The sequence below is a fragment of the Jaculus jaculus genome, chromosome 1 (assembly GCF_020740685.1).
Source record: "Jaculus jaculus isolate mJacJac1 chromosome 1, mJacJac1.mat.Y.cur, whole genome shotgun sequence".
NCBI classification, from domain to species: domain Eukaryota; kingdom Metazoa; phylum Chordata; class Mammalia; order Rodentia; family Dipodidae; genus Jaculus; species Jaculus jaculus.
The window spans coordinates 179,254,475-179,270,806 of NC_059102.1; the positions used below are offsets into that span (position 1 = coordinate 179,254,475).

Genomic DNA, 16,332 nt, shown 5'->3' on the forward strand with positions numbered 1-16,332 from the left:
GAATTCCAGGTCAGCCTGGGCTAGACTGAAACCCTATCTCAAAAAAATAAAATAAAATGAATAGCTAGGCATGGTGGCACACGCATTTAATCTCAGCAACTTGGAGACAGAGGTAAGAGGATCGCCATGAGTTCAAGGCCACCCTGAGACTACACAGCATAGTCCTGGCTACAGCAAGACCCTACCTCAATAAAAAATAAATATAAATAAATAAGTAAAACAACAGTGGCTAGAGAGATGGTTTAGTGTTTAAGGCACTTGCCTGCAAAGCCTTAGGGCACAGGATCAACTCCCTAGCATTCATGTAAGCCAGATTCACAAGGTGGCGCATGGATATGCAGTGGTGAGGCCTTGGTGGCCCATTCTCTCCTTCTCAAACAAATAAATATTAAAAAAAAAATCTCTATTGGTTCATACAGTGGTAGCTTACTCTTTTTACTGCTATATAGTATTTCATTTCATGAACATACAATTTTTATAACAAATTTACTGGGTTTGGGGTTATAGCCCAATGGTAGGAAGTGCCTTAGCATTTGAGAAAAGCTAGATTCAATCCTTAGCACCCACCAAAAAGAAAAATAAAATAAAAAAATAAAACCAATTCTACTTATGGTAAGTATTTGTTGTTTGTTTACTTTGAGACAGGGTCTGGACTTTGTAGCTCAAACTGACTTAGAACTCGCTAGGTAGTCCAGTATGACCTGGAACTTGGCATCCTCCTGCCCCAGCTTCCGAGAGCTGGGACCATACCATGAGGCACCATTACCAGCTTTCTTTTCTGGTTTTAGCTATTGCATTTTTTTGCATATCAAAACATTCATTGCTACCAGAGGTAAAGGCAGCAGTGTTAACAATGGGTCACTGATAATAAATATGTTTTTTTTTTTTTTTTCTTTTTGAGGCAGTATCTCACTCTGTAGCTCCAGGCTGGTCTTGAACTCATGGCAATCCCAAGTGCTGGGATTAAAGGAGTGGGCAACCACAACTGGCCTCTTTATTTTATTTTTATTTTTTAAACAAAGCCAGGACCTCTATCAGCTGCAAACAAACTCCAGAAGCATGCACCACTTTTTGTGTCCAGCTTTGTGTGGGTTGCTTTGGAACTGAACCGGGGCTGGCAGGCTTTTCAAGTGAGCATCTTTAACTGCTAAGCCATCTCCCTTTCCCTTCTTTGTTTTAAGGTTTTGTCGTCGCAGTGCACCCAGTTCCTCACACATGTCAGAAAGTGTTCCACACTGAGCTACATTCTCAACCCTTGTTTGTTCTGTTTGGGTTTTTTTGAGACAGCTTCTCAAATGGCAGCCCACGATAGCCTTAAGCCTGAGGCAATCCACCTGCTTCAAACTCCCAAGTGTTGGAATTACAGGTGTGTACCACCACACATATCTTGTAAGCAATCAATTCTGCACCAGTGGGGTATCCTCAGTCAATTCTGTTTAACACTTGCAGCTAGTGTCACATTCCAGAGTCTGAGTGTTCAGTCCCAAAACTGCATCCTCCCTCTGACTTCGTATGCCAATTATAAGTCTCAGGTTATATTAACTGTATTTCTGACCCACTGGTTATATAAATCGAGGTTCCTAAAAACACCTCATCAAGTTCAATTATTTTGTCTGAGCAGCTCAGAAAAATTGGAAACACATTTACCAATTTATTATAAGAGATATTACAAAGGATTTGGATGAAGAGATACAGGGTACAATGTACTGGGGAAAAGGTATGGAGATTCTATGCCTTCTCTGGACACACCACTCCTCAAGAACCTCTGTGTGTCCAGTCTTCTAGAAACCTCTACCTAAAGAGCTGGGGAGATGACTTAGCAGTTAAAGTGCTTGCCTGTGAAGCCTAAGGATCCAGGTTTGATTCCCCAGTACCCACATATACCAGAAGCACATGGTGGCACATGCATCTGGCATTCATCTGCAGTAGCTACAAGCCCTGGTGTGCCAATTATCTGTTTCTGCATTTCTCTCTCAATTAAATAAATAATAAAATATATTTTTAAAAAACCTGCCAGGTGTGGTAGTGCATTTCTTGAATTTCAGCACAAGGGAGGCTGAGGTAGAAGGATTGCTGTGAATTCAAGGCCAGCTTATGACTTCACAGTGAATTCCAGGTCAGCCTGGGCTACAGTGAGACCAAACCTGGGGAGATGGCGGAGCAGTTATAGGAACTTGCTTGCAAAACCTGATGGCCCAGGTTCAATTCCCTAGTAACCATGTAAAAGCCAGTGCACACCATGATGCATGTCTAGATCCAAGACTTGCTCCACCACACCTAGGAAGGGAATAACTTCTGATTCTTTGTAAATTTAAGGGCTTCTTTTCTATTTCTGTGATGAACATTAAAGACATAGGAAGATCACCATGCATTTGAGGCCAGCCTGGGAATGAATTCTAGGTCATCCTGGGCTAGAAGGAGACACTACCTCAAAAAAAGGGGAGGGCTAGAAAGATGGCTTAGCAGTTAAGGCACTTGCCTACAAAGCCTAAGAACCCAGGTTCAATTCTCTACTACCCACATAAGCAAGATGCACAAGGTGGTGCACACATCTACAGTTCATTTGCAGTGGCTGGAGGCCCTGGCATGCCCATTTTCTTGCTCTCAAATAAACAAACAAGAAAAAGAAAAAAAATTCCCAAATAGCCAAAGCAATCTTGAACAAAAAGAACAAAGGTATTACTTGACTTCAAAATATATACAACTATAGCTGGGTTTGGCAGCACAAGCCTTTAATCCCGGAGGTAGAAGGATCACTGTAAGTTCAAGGCCAGCCTGGGACTACAAAGTGAGTTCCAAACCAGCCTAGGAAAAAGTGAGACCCTACCCTCAAAATATATATATACATACACACGTATAAAAACTATAGTGACCTAAACAGCAAGTTACTGGCATAAGAGCAGACACAGCTAAAGGAACAGAAGAAAAGTCCAGAAATATACCCAGACATTTACAGCCAACTGGTTTTTAACAAAGATTCCAAAAATACCAACATAGAAGAAGGGCCAGTACCCTCAATAAGCAGTGTTGGGAAAACATACAGAAGAATTAAATCAGCTTATGTCCCACTATATTAAAAAATCAATTCAAAATGGATTAAAGACTTAAATGTTTAAGACCTTAACTATGAAACGTCTAAGAGAAACAGACAGGAAAAGGCATATGACACTGGTCTGGGGTATTTTTGGATATGACTTCAGTAACACAGGGCTGGGAAGGTAGCTACAAATGTGTTTTTGGTGTTTACTGGCTTTCTTGAGCCCTTTTCTATCTACAGAACTAAATATTCATTTGCTCAGCTCATCCAGACATGTATTTTATCATGAAGTGCTGTCCAATTTTAGATTCAAAAATAAAACCAATTTAGAATTTAAATTCATGGAATGTTGTCTTTTGATTTGACAGGGTTAAACACCTCAAGGGTGAAGCAATAGAGAAATGTATCTAAGATAAGAACTGTGCTGCAGGATTACACTGACCTTGTTTTTTGTCCCTTCAGAAGGAGAATTTTATTCTTGCCACAAGGAAATCTACCAATACAAACTTACATATCTTGTGACTGTGCACTCAGTAGCTCTAAAAGAATATGTAACTAGCAACTGTACCAAAAAGGGTGCTGTTACCCTGGAGAAAACATTATCTCCCCAGAAGCAGCAGAATTGACATTGCCTCAGACCTGCTCATCAAAGCCTTCAATTCACCTTCTGCAATGTAAATGTATATTAGGGTTACATTATGTTCTACCTCTGCTCTCTGCAAAGCCCCCCTTTTTAAAGTGCTACGAGGCACACAAAAGGAAACTTGTTCCACGGTGGAACTTCCCTTGTTATTTGTCCTTTATTACTATTGTCATCAGTTATTAAATCTGGCTATGCAAAGTCATCTACTTGGCGCAGCTACATTTCCAGACATCACAGTAATGCAGCTCTTATCAGGAAAACTGACTTGGTTACTTACTTTACCTTCTTCAAGTTTAGGCTATAAAATTAAGGCAAGGGGCTGAAGAGACGGCTCAGTAGTTAAGGTGCTTGCCTGCAAAGCCTAGCAACTTGGAAGCCTAATGACCTAGGTTTGATTCTCCAAGTACACACATAAAACCAGATGCACAGTGGCACATGCATGTGGCATTTGCAGCAGCTGAAGGCCCTGGAGTTCTCTTTCTCACATCTTTGTTTGCAGATAAATAAATAAAAATGGTGGGGTTTTTTGCTTGTTTGTTTGTTTTGGGTTTTTTTGTTTGTTTGAGATAGAGTCTCACTCTACCCCAGGCTGATATGGAATTCACTATGTAGTCTCAGGGTGGCCTTGAACTCAGGGTGATCCTCCTACCTCTGCCTCCCAAGTGCTGGGATTAAAGGTATGTGCTACCACACCTGTCCCTAAAAACATATTTTTAGCATGCCTTTAATCCCAGCACTCAGGAGGCAGAGGTAGGAGGATTACCCTGAGTTTGAGGCCACCCTGAGACTACAAAGTGAATTCCAGGTCAGCCTGGGCTAGTGTGAGACCCTACCTCGAAAAAACAAAAAAAAAAATAAAATAACAAAATAAAATATGTTTTAAAAAGTAAGGCAGGGTTAGAGAGATGGCTTAGCAGTTAAGGTGTTTGCCTGCAAAGCCAAAAGACCCGGGTTCGATTCCCCAAGACCCACATAAGCCAGATGCACAAGGTGACGCATGTGTCTGGAGTTTGTTTGCAGTGGCTGGAGGCCCTTCTTTCTCTCCCTCTCTCCCTGTGTCTTTCTCTCTCTCAAATAAATAAATAAAAACAAAATATTTTAAAAAACATGAACAAGCCTAAATAAATAAACATAAAAACCTTGGGGCTGGGAGATGGCTTAGCGGTTAAGGCACTTGCCTATGAAGCCTAAGGTCCCAGGTTTGATGCCCTAGTATCCACGTAAAGCCAGATACACAAAGGCATGTGTCACCTTGTGTACCTGGTTTATGTGGGTCCTGGGGAATCAAACCTAGGTCCTTTGGCTTTGCAGGCATTTGCCTTAACCACTAAGCCATCTCTCCAGTCCTTGTTCATGTTTTTGAAAGGCCAGGTGCATACCATGCACACATGTGGAGGTCAGAGAACAACTTTTGGGTTGGTCTACACCTATTCCTCTTCAAGTTGAGACAAAGTTTCTTGCTTTGCTATTGTTTAAGTCTGCTTTTTTGTTGTTGTTTTTTGTTTGTTTTTTCAAAGTAGGGTCTCAGGCTAGTCCAGGCTGGCCTGGAATTCACTATGCAGTCTCAGAGTAGCCTTGAACTCACAGTGATCCTCCTACCTCAGCCTCCTGAGTGCTGGGCCCAGATGGTCTCTAGCTTTTTACATGGGGTCTAGAGATCAAACTCAGATATTCTAGCTTGAATGGTAAGGACCTTTGCCACTGAGCCATCTCTCAAGCCCCTCATCAAGGTTTTTAGAAGCACTCGTGTTTTGCCATTGTTGTTGGGGTTTTTTTTGGGGGGAGGGTGTTGGTGTTTTGTTTTGTTTTTTTTTTTTGGTTTTTCGAAGTAGGGTCTCACTTTGGCCCAGGCTGACCTGGAATTCACTATGGAGTCCCAGGGTGGCCTTGAACTCACGGCAATCCTCCTACTTCTGCCTCCCAAGCGCTGGGATTAAAGGCGTGCGCCACCATGCCCGGCTCCCCTTTGGTTTTTTGAGGTGACCCAGAATTCACTTAGTCTCAGGGTGGCCTCAAACTCATGTGATCCTCCTACCTCTGGGTGCTGAGATTAAAGGCATGCGCCACCACGCTTGGCTACAGAACAACTTGTTTTAAGAGACAGTTAACAGTTTGGATCAAGAGATACTGCATTGGGATACTGGAAGGGCCCCCACCAGGTCACCCTAACCACTCCAACGGCCATGAAAGTGGAGGGGACAAAACAGAAGAGGGTTACTCTTTTTATGAAACAAAGAGGCCTAAGTATGGCTTTCGGTAAAACTTGTTGCTTTTGCCGGGCGTGGTGGCGCACGCCTTTAATCCCAGCACTTGGGAGGCAGAGGTAGGAGGATCGCTGTGAGTTCAAGGCCACCCTGAGACTCCATAGTGAATTCCAGGTCAGCCTGGGCTAGAGTGAGACCCTACCTCGAAAAACCAAAAAAAAAAAAAAAAAAAAAACTTGTTGCTTTTATGCCAATCAGTCAGTGTCAGTCAGTTAGAGAGAATCTCAAATAAAGAGAACTTCAGAGACAAGCCACTAGTAATTGGTTTCAGTCTATGTTTAATTGGTTTCCATGGCTAACTTCCCTTGTCTCTTCATTGCTGGTCCCTGAAACTACTGCTCTTAGGCTTTACCATAGGACCTTGCATTATTAATGCTCTAAGTAGATATACAAAGAATAGAATAAATTCTGTTAAACTCATGGTATTGTGGATGCAATACACCCCCTTAGATGAAAACACCCCAGACACTGTTCTTCATGAGTCAAGAATTTGACTTAGTGTCATATCAGAGGGGGAAATGAAAAATAGAATGTGAAAGGATGATCCCTCTATGCAATGCAGGTATTTACTGTTACCTAAGGAATGAGATGATCCCTCCCTGTTTCTGTTTCTAAATGTGTTTGTGATTACACAGCACAGAATGTTCTTGCCCCATGTGGCCTATGTAACCTTGTGACTTCTTGTAAGAGTCCCCCCTTTGTTTAACAGTATGTAATTTTGTGGTTTAACTCCCCATCCTGTTTTTGCTATAAACATTATGTGGTTATTTCCAATAAAAGCTGGCACAGTTCAAAGCTGCATCCTGAGACCTCTGGGATGCAGACCTGATGCACCAGCTTTCTTCTTTTTCTTTCTTTTTACCCAATAAAACTTTGCCTCACAAAGAGAAAGAGAGAGAGAGAGATAATATAGTATAATTCCAATTCATTGAGACCTGAGACTGCCAAATAGATAGAAGTGTCAAGTACTGAAAGTGCTGCTTTTCCTAAAAGGAGGCCACTTTGAGAAACCAAAATAGTATCAAATTGTTAGTTGAGGCTGAGCCTTGTAGTGCATGCCTTTTAATCCCAGCACTTGGGAGGCAGAGGTAGGAGGATACCTGTGAGTTCAAGGCCAGCCTAGGACTACAGAGTAAATGCCAGGTCAGCTTGGGCTTGAGTGAGAGCCTAACTCAAAAAAAAAAAAAGAGGTTAGCTGGCATCATTCTATTATAAGCTTCAGATTCGCTACTATAATTGGGCCACTCCTTGTGAGTTGTCCCTTCCTTCCCCATCCCTTTGCCCTTCTTTCCCTCCCTAAACCTTTTGCTAAAGAGAAACTGCACAAACAGGGCTAAAAGTTAGCTGCTAAATATGAACAAATAAATGGCCAGGATGACCACATTCCTGTTAAACAAGTAGCCTTTTGTCTCTACTCTTTCTTTTTCTCCCTATAAATACCCTTTGTAACTGAGTCCCTAAAACAGAAGTCTGAGGCAGTAGCCCCTCCTATTTTCTCAAGATTGCTGGTTCATGAATAATTCTGATTCTTTCCAACAAATTTCCTTCTGAATATTGATGGTTTCAAAATATTTTTTGTTGGACCTGGTCACACATGCTTTTACTCCCAGCACTCTGGAGGCAGAGGTAGGATGACTGCTGTAAGTTCAAGGCCACCCTGAGACTACATCATGAATTCCAGGTCAGCCTGAACTACAGTGAAACCCTATCTTGAAAAACAGAAAGAAAAATATTAATATTTTTATTTATTTGCAAGCAGAGAAGAGACAGGGAATATGAGCATGGGCCCACTAGGGCTTCCAGCTGCTACAAATGAACTCTAGAAGCATGCCCCACTGCATTTGGCTTACGTAGGTACTGGGGAATTGAATCTGGATCATTAGGCTTTGCAGGCAAGTGCCTTAACTGCTAAGCCATCTCTCCGGGCCTAAAAAGATTTTTATTGCCAGGCATGCTAGTGTATACATTTAATCCAGGCACTAGAGAGGCAAAGGTAGGAAGATCAGCCTGAATTCAGGGACAACGGAATGAGCTCCAAATCAGCCTGAGATAGCATAAGACCCTACCTCAAAAAAAAAAAATAAATAAAATAAAATAAAATTAGAATATGCCACTCATGGTGGTGCACACCTTTAATCTCAGCACTTGAGAGGAAGAAGTAGAAGGATCACTGTGAGTTTGAGGCAGCCTGGAACTACAAAGTAAGTTCAAGGTCAGCCTAAGATAGAATGAGACACTCTGCCTTAAAAAATATATACATTCAGTATGACTGCATTTAGGTGATTTTCAAGAAAAGGAAAAGGTACTTGCAAGTGATAGCAGGCACTATGTGGGAGTGGGAGATAGAAATGCAACAAAAAGTTAAGAGGAGTGTAAAGACTAATAGAAATTTCCTTATTTTTTTTTTTTTGAGATAGGGTCATGCTCAATTTCTTTAATTGAGGTGGTGACTATAAGAATAATGAATTTGTCAACACTTCAAACTGCACAATGATAACAGATGTATTAAGCCAGGTGTGTTGGCACATGCCTTTAATCTCATCACTTGGGAGGCAGAGGTAGGAAGATTGCTGTGTCTGAGTCCAGCCTGGCACTACAAAATGAGTGCCAGGTTAGCCTGGGCTAAAGTGAGACCCTGTTTGGAAAAAAACAAAAAAGGAGTTAGGAGGCTAGGAAAATAGCTTCATGAGTAATAGCACATGTTGTATGAGCAAGAGGACTTGAGTTCAATTCCCAGACCCATGTAAAAGGCAGTCATGGCCATGCATACCAGTAACATCGGTACTCAATGAAGCAGAGACAGAAAGATTGTGGTCACCCAGTCAGTTTAAAAGAAAAACAGAGGGCTGGAATGGCATAGCAGTTAGGTTGCTTGCCTGCAAAGCCAAAGGACCCAGGTTTGAGTCCCCAGGACCCACATAATCCAGATGCACAGGGTGATGCTTGCAGTTTGCAAAGGCTGGAGTCTCTGACACACCCACTCTCTTTCTCTCTCACTCTATCTTTCTCTGCTTCTTTGTCTCTGTCAAATAAATAAAAATGAAATACATTTTTAAAAAAAGTTTAAAAGAAAAACAGAAAAGCCAAGTGTGGTGATCCACACCTTTAATCCTAACACTTGGGATGGCCTTGAATTCAAGGCCACTCTGAGACTTTGGGGGAGGGAGGTAGAGTTAGGATAACGGATACCTGAAGGTAAGAAGGGCAGGAAAGTTTGTACTTGCTTGAAATCAAAGATAATCTGATTTCTTATCTCTTGCCTAGTCCAGTAGAATTGTTTTCCATAAAATCAGGACCCTTCCTGGGAGGAAGGTCTTTCATAGGATTTAAACATTGTGGTTGGTCATGTTCAGACCCCGGAACTTGGTGGCTGAGCTAATCTCTTCCCGAGACAGCCCCTAGCCTTAACCAACCAGCTGGCCCTCTGGTTCACCTGGGCCAAAAGACAGCCCACCACCCTAATATTAAAAATACCTTTGCAAGGGAAGGACAGTCTCTCCCTCTCCCTCTCTCTCTCTGATCACTTGGGTGATCACATGGGTGAGTTTTCACCAAGCCCCAGCTGGAAGGGGCCCCTAGCCCTTACTCTCCACATGGGTTCTTTATCCTCTCCAGCTCCCCACATGGCAGGAGCTCCTTGAACTTTCTTTTCTCTTTCCACACTTTTTTCTCCAGGCCCTCCATATGGGATCTCTAGCCATGTGGGTGCTTTTTCTTGGTTCTACTTCCCTCAATAAATATAATAAACTTATAATTGTTATTCTATTTTTTATTCAATTCTTTAAAATTAGAAATAAACCCAAGGTTTGGGGTGCAAGGACCCTTAGCACCCTGTTATAAGACTGCAGAGTAAATTCCAGGTCAACCTGGGATAGAGCAAGACCCTACCTTGAACAACCAAAAAAAAAAAAGAAAGAAAATTTACAAAATTTTTAACATGTTTGGTATATTAGTTCCTTGAAAAAGTCTTTTATAAAACCTAGAGCTCTCTGCTTTTTTTTCTTTTTTTCTTTCTTTCTTTCTTCCTTTTCTTTCTTTTTTTTTTTTTCTTTTGAGGTAGGGTCTCTAGCCCAGGATAACTTGGAACTATTCTCAGAGTGGCCTTGAACTCAAGGTGATCCTCCTACCTTTGCCTCTAAAATGCTGGGATTCAAGGCATGTGCCACCACTTTTTTGTTTGTTTTGAGGTAGTGTCTGGCTCTAGCCTAGGCCGACCTGGAATCTACCACATTCAGTTGGTGCACACAATTCCAGTGCTCAGGAAACTGAGGTAGAAGGATATGTGTGAGTTCTTAGTTTGAAGCCGGCCTGGGTTATTGTGAGACCCTAATGGGGGTGGGGGGGAGGGAAGGAAACCAATTACAATAAATAGCTGGACATGGTCACACATACCTGTAATTCTGGTTCTGTGGTCAGCTAGTGTGACCATAATATCAGCTCCATGTTCTGTGAGAGACTTTTTCAAGGAACATGTGAATGAGTAATAGAGGGTACCCAATATTCTCTTGACCTCCTCATGCCTTCACATGGAACACATACACTACTACACACTTGCCATATACATGGGGCCCACACACCACAGTACCACACATACAAGGAAAAATAAAACCAACACTAAAAACTTAAAAAGCAAATTAGACTACACTAGTCAATAATTATAAGAGGGGCTGGAGAGAAGGCTCAGTGGTTAAGGCACTTGCCCGCAAATTCTAACAACTCAGGTTCAATTCCCCAGCACCCAGGTAGTGCATGTGTTTGTTTGCAGTGGCAACAGGCCCTGGTACATTCATACTCACCTCTTCCCCCCCCTCAAATAACTTATTTTGTATTTTTTAAAATCCTATTTATTAGAGAGAGAGAATGGGTGTTCCAGGGCCTCTAGCCCCTGCAAATGAACACCAGATGCATGCACCATGACATCCATCAGGTTTATGTGGGTTCTGCGGAATTGAATCTGGGCCCTTGAGCTTCACAGGCAAGTGTCTTAACCATTAAGCCAACTCTCCAGCTCCTATTTATATTTATTAGAGGAAGAGGGGCAGGTAAAGAGAATGGACCTGCCAGGACCTCCAGCCACTGCAAAAGAACTCCAGAAACATATGCCACCTTATACATACATCTGGCTTACATGGGTCCTGAGGAACTGAACCTGGGTCCTGTTGCTTTGCAAGCAAGCACCTTAACTGTTAAGCCATCTCTCCAGACCATATATTTATTTATTTATTTTTTTTTTGGTTTTTTTTTTTGAGGTAGGGTCTAACTCACGCCCAGGATGACCTGGAATTCACTCTGTATTCTCAAAATGGCCTTGAACTCACAGCGATCCTCTTACCTCTGCTTTCGAGTGCTGGGATTAAAGGTGTGCACCACCACAGCCGGCTGCCCATATACATTTTTTTCAAGGACAAACCAAATGTGGTGATTTATACCTGCAATACATGTAATCAGAGTACCCAGGAGGCTGAAGCAGGAGAACTGCCTCAAATAGCCTCCTGCATAGTGAGACACTGTCTCAGAAAATAAAAGCAAAGTCAGGTGTGGCAGTATAGGTCTGTAATCCTAGCTAGAGAGGCTAGGTTGGGCTACATGAAACCCTACCTCACCCAGAGCTGTTTTTGTTTTTGTTTTTTTTTGGAGGGGGTTTTGGTTTATTTAGGTAGGGTCTCACTCTAGCCCAAGCTGACCTAGAACTTACTTTGTAGTCTCAATCTGGCCTGAAACTCACAGTAATAAGCCTACCTCAGCCTCCCTAGTGCTGGGATTAAAGGAGTATGTCACCACCACACCTATTTTTTTAACACCTTAATAGATATGTAAAGTTAAGGTAGCACAAGAAACGTTTGGTCTTTTTTTTTTTTTAATTATTTATTTATTTATTTATTTGAGAGCAACAGACACAGAGAGAAAGACAGATAGAGGGAGAAAGAGAATGGGCGTGCCAGGGCCTCCAGCCTCTGCAAACGAACTCCAGACGTGTGCGCCCCCTTGTGCATCTGGCTAACATGGGACCTGGGGAACCAAGCCTCAAACCGGGGTCCTTAGGCTTCACAGGCAAGCGCTTAACCGCTAAGCCATCTCTCCAGCCCAAACATTTGGTCTTTTACCCCCACTATTTGTCATGGAGCTTGTAAAGCCTTAGAAAATGAGTGAGTCTTATAATTCAAATACAGCTTTCTATCACATGTGAATTTATAGTAAGGGAACAATCTAGGGTGGGACCCTATATAGCCTGAGAATGGGACTCGTCACCAAACAGACCCAGAGATTATAAATTGGAAAATTCAGCCTCACCCTTGCACCTCTGAGGAAAGCTGGCTGGCGAGTCAACGCCATAAAACCTCTTGAAGAAGATAAAACCTTCCAGATTAAACAAGGGACTGAGATGAAGGAAAAGAAAAGAATGAAAATATGGAACTAGATATGATAAAATTAGAATATAATCTCTGGAAATAAAGTCATGTGGTGGTACATGCCTTTAATCCCAGCACTTGGGATGCAGAGGTAGGAGGATCACAGTGAGTTCAAGGCCACCCTGAGACTACATAGTGAATTCCAGGTCAGCCTGAGCTAGAGAGAAACCCTACCTCAAAAGACAAAACAAAACAAAATAAAAGTCATGTACTTTTATTCACTAGCACTACATGCATAGCAATAAAGTATATGAAGCAAATATTGCTAAAGATACCAATCTCAGCACTTGAGAGATATAGGCAAGAGGATCAGGACTGAGGGGCCCGCCTGACCTACTTGACACCTGACTTCAAAAGAAAAAAAATAGCTGAAAATTCAACAAAACTTCAAGTAGATACTGATAAAACTAGAGAATCTGGACAATAAAGCCAAGTTTAATGTGCATGCAGTGCTCTATGGGCTTCACTACTGAGGCTCAATCTTGCTGTAGCAGCAACTCTACTCATAAAACAGCAATAAATGACTGGGCAGGCCACTGCCTGAGAATCCTCACTGCTGAGCTTTCCAGCTTCCCTGAGCTTTAACTTAAAAATTAATTGCAACTTTTTCTTTTTTTCCTTTCTTTCTCTTCTTTGGATGTCAGCTGAAATTCAAAGCATACTTGCCCTTTGGGGATTTTCTACCTTTTTCTCAATAAATCTTTATCTTGCTAAAAACAAACAACAACAACAACAAAAAGCCACCACCTGGGCAGTGTTGTGTCACCTATCATTCCAAAGAGGTTGAGACTGGAAGATAAGCAAGTTCAGACTTGCCTGTGCAACACAACAAGACACTGTGGTGCACACCTGTGATCATTACACTTGAAAGATGGAGGCAAGAAGCTCACAAATTCAAGGTCATCCCAGCCACAAATCCATGTCAAAGTTAGCATTGGCTACATGAGACCCAGTCCACAAAAAGTTAAAAACAGCACTTGGGAGTCTGAGGTAGGAATATGCTATGAGTTCCAAGCCAGTCTGGGATACCCTGCCTCAAAACAAAGGAAAATCAAGCCACACCAAGCAAAACAAAAAGCAATAACTAATATCCATACCCACCTCACTGGTGAGGATTAAATCAGAGTTCTGTAAAGTAGCTACAACTGTACAGTGTCTGCCACATACAAGATTATCAATTAAGTTCTTAATACTGGATATCCAAAAAATATATACAAACTATTTTCTTGACAAAAAAAAAAAATTCCAAGAGATGTATGTATAATGTCTTAGTCTGGTCTCCAGCCAAAAATACTCAAGACTATAATCCAATAAAGTAGGAATAAAAAAACAAAAATATGAAGCTAATCATAGAAGTTGGGCACAACAGTTCATTCTGTGAACTAAAACTCCTGTAAAACACTGCATCCACTTAATTCAAACAAGGCTTGAATAGACTGAAGGAACTGTGATCATGGAGAGATGGAAATGTTGCAGGATCAGAGCCAAATTACCATGGGCCACCTTTAGCCCCTTACTAGTCATTTATTGGATACCTCTATGGTCTGACTTCAACAACCTTGGGACTATCAGGTAATCAGATGAAACCTTTTTGGAATGTACTGCAAGACCACTGGCTTCCACCAACCTAAAGGCTAAGAATTATCATCAGATAGCATCTAGAGCCCCTAACAGAGATTTTCCCCCACCTTGCTGTTACCCTACCTGATGTGTCTACCAATGTATTTGAAAAGTACCTTGGAGCAGGGTGTGGTGGTGCACAACTTTAGTACCAGCACTCGAGAAGCAGAGGCAGGAAGACCGATATGAGTTAGAGGATACCGTGAGACTACATAATGAATTCCAGGTCAGCCTGCTCTAGAGAGAGACTGTACCTAGAAAAACAAAACAAAGAAACAAACAAAAAAACCTCATGAGTACAGGGGAAATGGCTCAGCGATTATAAAGGTGTTTGCTTGCAAAGTCTACTGGCTCAAGTTCAGTTCCCCAGTGTCAAGGTAAAGTCATATAGGCAAAGTGGCCCAAGTGTCTGGAGTTCATTTGCCGTGGCAAGAGACAATGGCATATCCATACCCTTTCTTCCTCCCTGTGGTGGCACATGCCTGTAATCCCAGCACTCGGGGCAGAACTAGAAGGACCACCATGAATTCAAGGCCAACCTGGGACTAAAGAGCAAGTTCTAGGTCAGCCTGGGCTAGAATGAGACCCTAACCCCCCCCCCCAAAAAAAAAACACTATTGGGCTAGGTGTGATGGTTCAGCATCAGGAGGCAGAAACAAGATTGCCTACAATTTGAGAGCAGCCTGGTCTACAAAGAGAGTTACAAACTAACTAGGAACCAAGTCTCAAAACACACACACACACACAAAAAAAAAAAGGCTGGAGAGACTGCTTAGTCGTTAAAGGTACATGTTTGCAAAACCTGATGACCTGAGTTTGATTCCCTAGTACCCATGTAAAGGCAGATGTATAAAGTACTACATGTGCATGGAGTTCATTTGCAGTGGCAGGAGGCCCTAGAGAACCCATACTCATTGTGTCTGAGCCCCCCCCAATAAATGTGTTAAAAAAAAAAAGAAACAACAAAACAGCAAAAGAGCCAGGCATGGTGGCACAGGCCTTTAATCCCAGCACTTGGGAGGCAGAGGTAGGTGGATCGCCATGAGTTTGAGGCTATCCTGAGACTACATAGCGAATTCTAGGTCAGCCTGGGCTAGAGGGAGACCCTACCTTGGGAGGAAAAAAAAAAAAAAAGAGGAAAAAAAAAGCAAAAGGTATTGATTGGGAATATAGCTCAGTAGTGGAGTGCTTTTCTAGTATATACAACAAAGTGCTAAGTTAAATCCCCAGCAAAAAGAATTACACACACACACACACACACAGAGAGAGAGAGAGAGAGAGAGAGAGAGAGAGAGTGTGTTAAAGAGTCTGAGAGAGAGAGACTGTTGCAATCCCAGTACTCAGAGCTTGATGTAGAAGTCCAATACTTCACGGGCAGCCTGGACTACATAGTTAGACTCTGTTTTAAACCCCTAAACTACACTTGGTGACAGCTTAGACCACTCAAAGACATTGAAGCAAAAGAATCACTAGATCAGGAAATATAAGGCCAACATCGACAGCATAAATGAACCAATCCTTTTTAAACATAAACAAGCAGGACGGGAGAGATGATTTAGCAGTTAAGGCACTTGCCTGCAAAGCCAAAGGACCCAGGTTCAATTCCCCAGGACCCACATAAAACAGATGCACAAGGTGGTGCATGTGTCTGGAGTTCGTTTGCAGCAGCTGGAGGCCCTGGTGTGCTCATTTCTCTCTCTTTCTAACTGTCCCTCTCAAATAAACAAACAAAAATATTTTTAAAAGTAAAAATAAATAGCCAGGTGTGGTGGTGTATGCCTTTAATCCCAGCACTCAGGAAGCAGAGGTAAATCACCATGAATTCCAGGCCACCCTGAGACTACATAGTGAATTCCAGGTCAGCCTGGGCTAGATGGAGACCCTACCTCAAAAAACCAAAAATATGGGTTGGAGAGATGGCTTAGCAGTTAGGGCTTTTGCCTACAAAGCCAAAGGACCTCGGTTCGATTCCCCAGGACCCACTTAAGCCAGATGCACACACAAAGTGACACGTGTGTCTGGAGTTCAGTTTGCAGTGGCTTGACGCCCTGGTGTGCCCATTCTGTCTCTCTTTCTCAAATAAACAAACAAACAGAGTCAGATGTGGTAGCCCAGGCCTTTAATCTCAGCACTCTGGAGGGAGAGGTTGGATGATCACACTGAGTTCTTAAACTAGCATGGGACTAGAGTTGAGAGCCAGGTCGGCCTGGGCTACGGTGAGACCCTACCAAGAAAAAAAAAGGTTTTTTAAAATAAATAAATAAATGTATGTATGTGAAATGCTACGCTAATGCTGAACTGACTAAACTCACTGGGAGCTAACTGCCTGCTTCATAAAGTGAAAATTGAGATATGCCA

The 16,332-nt window shown here is 42.2% G+C and overlaps 1 protein-coding gene across 9 annotated transcripts in view; it reads right to left on the minus strand.

Annotated features, from left to right (window-relative positions):
* Positions 1-16,332, minus strand: part of Atg13 (autophagy related 13) — a 61,950-nt gene that overhangs the window by 44,656 nt on the left and 962 nt on the right. The gene's annotated exons all lie outside the window — the stretch shown is intronic.